A 7146-nucleotide genomic window follows, 5' to 3' on the forward strand; every position below is an offset into this window, starting at 1 on the left:
TTTAATTAAATTATTTTGTTTAAGACAAAGAAACTGATTTTATTATTAATAAATCTTCAAAAGGAGAACTATCATTTTTATGAGTACCACTGTTACACTAAGTCACTAAATTGCCCAGGCTGGGCTCAAACTTTTTTTTTTTTTTTTTTGCAGTACCAGGGATTGAACTCACAACCTTGCACTTGTCAAGCAGGCACTTATGCCACTGAGCTATACCCCTAGCCCTCAGGCTCAAACTGTCAATCTGCCTGCTTCAGCCTCCTGAGTGCTGGGATTACAAGCATGTACCACTATGCTTGACTCTGGAAAATTGTCTTTCTAGAACTGGATTCAGCTGTGGTTGAGATCCTCTGTAAGAGGGAAAACACACAAAGATTTATCCTGTCATGCAAAGAAACATCAAAGCTGGAGAGAAGAGAACTGATATGGAGATTCCATAGATTCATCAAAGCCCCTGGCTCTTCCTGTGTTTTTACTCTACCATACGTAAACTCCATGCTCAAGATCATCTTAAGGTCTAAGATGATTGCTAGAGCTCTAGCTATTATTTCCACATTCCAAGCCGCAAGAAGGAAGAAGGAGGAGCGACTAAATGGCACACTCTTCTGAAGTCCCACCCAATACTTCCGTACACACCTCTTTGGCAGAGATCAGCTTCAAGGAGGGCAGAAAGTGAAGTCGGTTTTAGCCAGGAAACCACAAGTCTAGGAAAAAAAAAAAAAAACTGGGAAGAATGAAGTTGGGGAGTCACCCTAGAAGATCTGCCACAGAAAGACAGAGGTGAGAGTACTTGGTGAGCCAAAGAGAAGCTGGAGAAATAAGACGGATGTTGAGCAGGAGTCACGGGTCCTCTGGGAACCAGGCAGGAGAAATGGTTAGGGAAGGACCCTACTGCCCTGCCACAAGCCATCAAGAAGGTTTAACACAGCATCTCACCTTCACATCAGTGCTACAGATTGAAACCCCCCAACAATGCATTCGATTGGTCAGCTGAGGTCACTTGATGGCGCTCTGGCCTGGGGAGAGTGGAGAGGCTTATTCAGTCTCTACAGCAGAAGGTAGAGTCCTGTCCATTCCCTGGGAGTCTCAGCCTGTAGCAAGGAGCAGCACAGAGCAGCCACAGAGGACAAGTATCTTCATGAACCACCAGACAGTTTTCCTTTAGCACCTCTCCGCTCTGCAGAGTCCGGAGCTTTCCAGACCTGGCTTCTGCCCTGTCTTCCTCTTACATTTTTTTCTACCATTTCTTTCTCCTTATCTCTTTACTTTGCACCTTCCTAGACTTTTTTTTCCCAGTGCTGGAGATTGAACACAAGGCCTTGTGCATGCTAGACAAGCTCTCTACACCCAGCCCTAGACTCTCTATACTCAGTTCCACCTAGGCACGAATAGGCAGTGGGGCAGTGTCAGAGCTGGAGGAAAGTGATGAACACATATCGAGCTCTTACTGTGTAGCAGGTACTGTGCATGCAGTGGTGTGCTGAAGCAGCTATGCTGACTCATGAGTGCTTCCTATTACACACAATCATTGTGAAGGATTAAATTTAATATTTTTTTAATTCTAAGGGTGGGCCAAGGTGTGGCTCAAGGGTAAGAGTGCTTGCTTAGCATGCACGAAGCCCTGGGTTCCATCCCCAGAACCCTGTTGATTGAATTTTATAAATTCATAACTAAGTTCTGTTCAAAATAAGTTGAATGTTCAAACTCATCTTTTCTTAGTTATTGTACTACATAGTACTGTCATTCATGCCCTTACCCTTTGTACCGATGGCAGAAATACCATGTAGTGATGAGCTACTGAGCACCTCTTCCCATCTCTGCATTGAGAGCCTCACATTGGTACCCAGAGAGCAACCATAGTAAAATTACTTACACCAGAGATCAAGGTCCCTCTCCCCGCATCAGCAGCCTATTGCTAAACCTGTACCACCAACCCCTGTAAACTACATGCTGTTTATTTTATCTGATGTGATCATAGTCAGGATTTAGATTTTAGTTCTGTGGTTGCTTTTGCTTATTTGCCATGAATCCTTTTTCAATTCATTTTTTTTTTTCATATGGGGAATTGAACTCATGACCTTGTGCTTGCTAGGCAGGCACTGTGCCCCTGAGCTATATCTCCAGTCCTGCCATGAATCCTAATAATCATAGCTATAATTTATGTACATTACTACATACCATGCTATGTACATTACTACATACCAAAGCTTCTCATAGCTTTCAAATTAAAAATTATCATTATTATCCTATTTTATAGATAAGAAAACTGAGGCACAGATTGGTTAAGAGATTGTCCAAGACCTACAATTTTGATTCCTGTCACAGGGTCTCTTGTCTGGCTTGGTGCGTACTTGCCTCTTTCTAATTTGAAAAAACCCAGAAGCCAGAAATTATGTCATCTGACATGTTGTCACTTTAAATTACAATTGGTCTCCATACCTACTTCTTCAGCTTTTTCTGAAATGTCATTTATTTTTTGGCTTGAGCTCCTTTCCTTTTCATCTTCTCTAGGTTTATGCTGTTGTGTTTAATTGTGAGAGTGATACATCCCTTTTCTGAAAAGTTATCTAGCCAAGGCAAGTGGTAGTTTATAACCTTCACCAGATAATTAATGCATGTGACAACCCACAGGCACTGCATATGCTGCTGCAGCGGGGGTGGTATGCACTCACAGGCTCTAGAGCTGCAAATAAATTTGAGGGTACTGCCTGCACCCACCCCCAACACTAATGCTCCGCACATGGCAGCTCATCATTCTCAGCGTCCTCACAGCCAGCGGTGCTGGTAACCAGGATGGTCACCCAGAAGGGCACACTGAAGTGGGAGTGCCCAGGGGTTGTGGGCAGAATCCAGCTAAGAGCAGGAATCACCTAGAGTCATATGCGGTGTCTGTGCAGCTTTCCACAGACAGACCTGTTATAATTATAAACTGCTTCTTAGCCTGGGCCTCTCTGTCCTATCCCTGGGCCAGGCTGAAGCCTACTTACTTCTATATTCAGCAGCCAGTGTAAGCAGCAGGCAAAGCCTGTACACCTGGTTCAGGCTTTCTAAAGCCTGAACACCTTTCAAAGCCTGTACACGTAGAGGCCTTTCTAAATCTGGGCCTACCCATGCCTTAGCCTCTTCTCCCCCATAGCCTTCATCTCCACCCATTCAAATCACCTACTACTCTCTCCCTTTTCCTGTCCTGCCCAAGCTGTCCCCGCTGCACCAAAGATCCATGCCCTTCTTAGCCTGTCTTTGTCCATTTCTTCCAGCTCAGCCGAGGTGTCACTTCCTCCAGGAAGCCGCTAGTCAGGCTACACAGTCTTGACGTCATGTTCCCAAAACATCCCTCGCTTAGCTCTAACAAACTGTGTTTTTATTACTTTCTCACTGCTTTCCCAGCCTCACCTCCAGTCCAAGTGCTCCCGCAGGCAGAGACTGCTTTTGTCTCTGATTTTCACCCAGTGTGCCTGCTGCTCAACTCCTAAAAAAGATCACTTGGGCCAGGGATGGTGGCGCACGCCTGTAATCCCAGTACTCGGGAGGCTGAAGCAGGAGGATCGTTGCAAGTTTGAGACCAGCCTGGGCTACAAAGTGAGCTCAAGGCCAGCCTGAACTGCATAGTGAGACCCTGTCTCAAAAAGACCAATAAATAAATAAATAAAAATTTTAAAAACTCCTAACAAAGGGAAGACTCTGCAGATGTGGTCTAGTTGTTCTCGAAATATCTGTGCCAATAGCATTGGTAATCAGTGTGATCACACTGAGTTGGAAACTGAGGCATGACTCTCTTGTGGCATTTGGAAAATGAGCACAGAGACACATGGGCACAATAGGAGTTTTGGGCAGAACCTGGCAAAGAATGAGGATTACCTTGTGCTGAATCCAATGTTTGTTGAATGACTGAAGATTTTCGTAACTACCTCTTTCTTCCCATTTTTATATACATGTATTACCTGTGATCTTCCTTCCTTCCTTCTTTTCTTCCTTCCTTTCTTTTCTTTCTTTCTTTCTTTCTTCCTCTTTTTCTCTTTCTTTCTTGGTGGAGATTAAACTAGGGGTGTTTTACCACTGAGCTAAATTCCTACTCTTCTTTGGTTGTCTTTGGCTTTTTCTTTTCTTGTGAGACAGGGTCTTGCTAGGTAGGCCAGGCTGGACTTGAACTTGTAGTCCTCCTTCTTCAGCTACCCAAGTGCTGGGATTATAAGTGTCGGCCACCACACCTGGCCTCTGTTTTATATTTCTTGATTTACCTAAGTTATAAACACCTTAGGATAAGAAATAAAGGACTCAGGCTCCCTAAAATTGAGATCATTTGTAAAGATCATCATATCTGCTTCGTAGGGTTGCTATGAGAGGTACGTAATATAAGAAGAGGAAAGAACTGGTGTTGTGTTCCTAGTGCATCTCACTCGCACAGATGCCCTACTGTGAGGATACATTTAAAATGCCACTTAGTTGATCAGGCCACTGGTCCACTTGTGATGGGCACACATTAGTGGTCATTATTCAAACTGTAACACCATTATTCAAACTGTAACACCTTTACTCCCCGTGGTCTGGAGTTTGTCATTCTTCTAGTGGATCCAATAGAATGTCCAGGACTCTCTGAATGTTCTACAAGTGGGCTCTGTGAAAACGTATAGAGACTTGTTTCTAAATTGGCCATTCAGAGACTAAGGAACTCTGGGTTCATCTTACTTAGTAATTACCACACCTACTTGGAAAAAATCCAGGTGACTCAGCAGGGTAAAATTGCTACCTATGCCTCAGGGACAAGAAAACGGCTGAACCTTGGCCAGTCCTGATGGGGCAGCAGCAGCTCAACCCTCTGGCTCCCTGGGAAAGGTCGAGGCAAGTCTCCTCACCTTGGAGCAAAGGACTGGAACAGGTGCTGGCAGCAGACTTGCCCACCTGGCCATTGCTTTACTCCCCGTGGTCATGCTTGCTGGTCTTTCTACTGCGGATTCACGAAGTGTTGCTATTTGGTCTGTGACAGGTGATCAGCAGTCCCTACTGGCAGCCTCTGAGGGCAAGGGCAAAGCCTTATGCTCACACAAACTACAAAGCCAGCAGTGGGTGCTCAATAAATAAATCATTTTCCCTGCTTGAAAACAGCACTTTAGGAAAAGTCCCCCACCTCCAAGAGACTGACTTAGAGTAGCAGGAGGACTTTGAGGGCAAACAAATTGCAAGCTCCTACATATTACAAACCAGCTGAGGTTTTAGACTGCAGCCCCCAGCTGTATGCGAGAAGCAGGTCTGGCAAAGCATCCCGGACAAGGGTGCTTGCAAGGAAGGCTGAATTAGGATCACATCCAGCACAAGGCATTCAAGAAAAAAGGCATTGTGGGCAAGACTTGGGTGTCAAGTCCAGCTAGCACCTAGGCACTCATGAGTGGGCAGCGTATGTTGACATGTGTGCACGTATTGTGTTTCTCAAGCAAACACAGGGCTGGAGAGCTGGGGGGGATGTGTTAGTCCATATCTCTTTCCATTTCCCCAAGGGCCCAGACAAGGTGTCCCACCAAGGAAACACAGGTGTCTACCTTAATGGATCAGGAGGCAGAGTGTGCACAGCTGTGGCCACCACTGCCTCCTGCATCACCCCTGACAAGCCTGGCACACTGGGAGCATTCCTATGTGCAGCTGCCTCGTTCCAATCCCTAAGTCAGCTACAAGTACTCGCTGAGTAACTACTCTGTGTAGGGGCAAGGCCAGGTGCTGTGGGAGGGGATAGGAACAGTGGTCACTCCAGTTCTGGTCCCTGCAGAGCATTAATGAGATGCCAATAGGGCCTTTGTGCTGGATGCCATCCTGAGCCTATCTCTGTCCCTGTCTTTGTGCTGGTGCCACTCCTGAGCCTGTCACTGAGCATCTCTTGCTGCCCTGTTCAGAGTCCTGCCTTCCACACTCTGCTCTGTTGTGTGCCATGTGCTTTCCAAGTTTGTCCTCCTGGTGAATCACTGGCTCTCCCCTACAGATTCTAGTGTCCTTATTTGTTTCTCTTCCTTGTCCTGGTACTTCCTGTAGGACAGTGACAGCCCTATTGTGTCTGACCCTCAAAAGCAGAAGGCTCCCAGGCCTGTGGGCCTGCTGGACTCAATGGTGAGGACTGTGTTTCTCCCATCTGCTGTCTGCTCCCCTCAGGAGTAGGGTCTTGTAAAGACGCCATTCCTGAGCCATGGCCAGACACACTTGAGGGGAAGGTTCGTGCCACTCCTCCACCACATGCACTAAAGCCTCAACAGTGTCATGCCCAAGGCATGGTGATGCCAAAGCAAAGGATCAGCCCTTGTTTCTTGCTAGCACACTCTGCTCTTTCTTTGCAGGGCAGGGGCCAGCAACATGTCACTCCAGGGGAACGGGTGCTCAGTGATGAGGGGACAGTGTGACTTGGCACCCCAGATGGCTGTGTTTGCCTCTTAGCTCTGCCACTTCTTGCATAGCCTTGGACATATCACCTCACTTTTGTGAGTCCCACCTGCCCTATCTGAAATATTGGGATAATGACACTTTCTTGGAAGACTGTTGTGAGCAGTGTGATATGTTGAAAGACCACATACGTGTTTGCTAAATGAACAGCATTAGTGGTCCCTGGTGCATGGGAATGCTCCCTATCTTCCCTTACCCTCAACCCAAAGGGTGTGGAAAGAAGGTCCAAGACATCTCTGGCCTCTCCACCCGCTCTTGGTGGAGTGGTAAGACTGGAAATCAACACTGAGCATGCTCCATCCCACCCCTCCTTTGGTTCACATGGTCCTCTGGTCTCTAGCTTTGATGAATAGGGGATGGAGAGGGGAGCTTACAGGACATGCCCTGGGGAGCCCAGGACAGGGGACAAGTTTAATCCTTCATGGGGTATATGTGATGGTGGTGAATGTGAAGACTTCTCAAATTCGGCAGAGACACAGATGATAATTCTTGTGTAGCTCTTGTATGTGCCAGGCCCATTTCTAAATGCTTTATCAATCTTAACTCACTTAACACCCACAACAGCCCTGGGAAGTAATTACTTTTATTACCTTCATTTTATAGACCAGGATCCTGAGGCCAGAGAGGGTAACTGGGCCCAAGGGCCACAGCTCACAGATAGCAGAGCCAGAGTTTAAACCCAGGTGGCCCGACCCCAGGCCTTCTCCCAACCAGTGCTACAGCATC

The sequence above is a fragment of the Chinchilla lanigera genome, unplaced genomic scaffold, assembly GCF_000276665.1.
Source record: "Chinchilla lanigera isolate Chin_1 unplaced genomic scaffold, ChiLan1.0 scaffold00060, whole genome shotgun sequence".
Classification (NCBI taxonomy): Eukaryota; Metazoa; Chordata; class Mammalia; order Rodentia; family Chinchillidae; genus Chinchilla; species Chinchilla lanigera.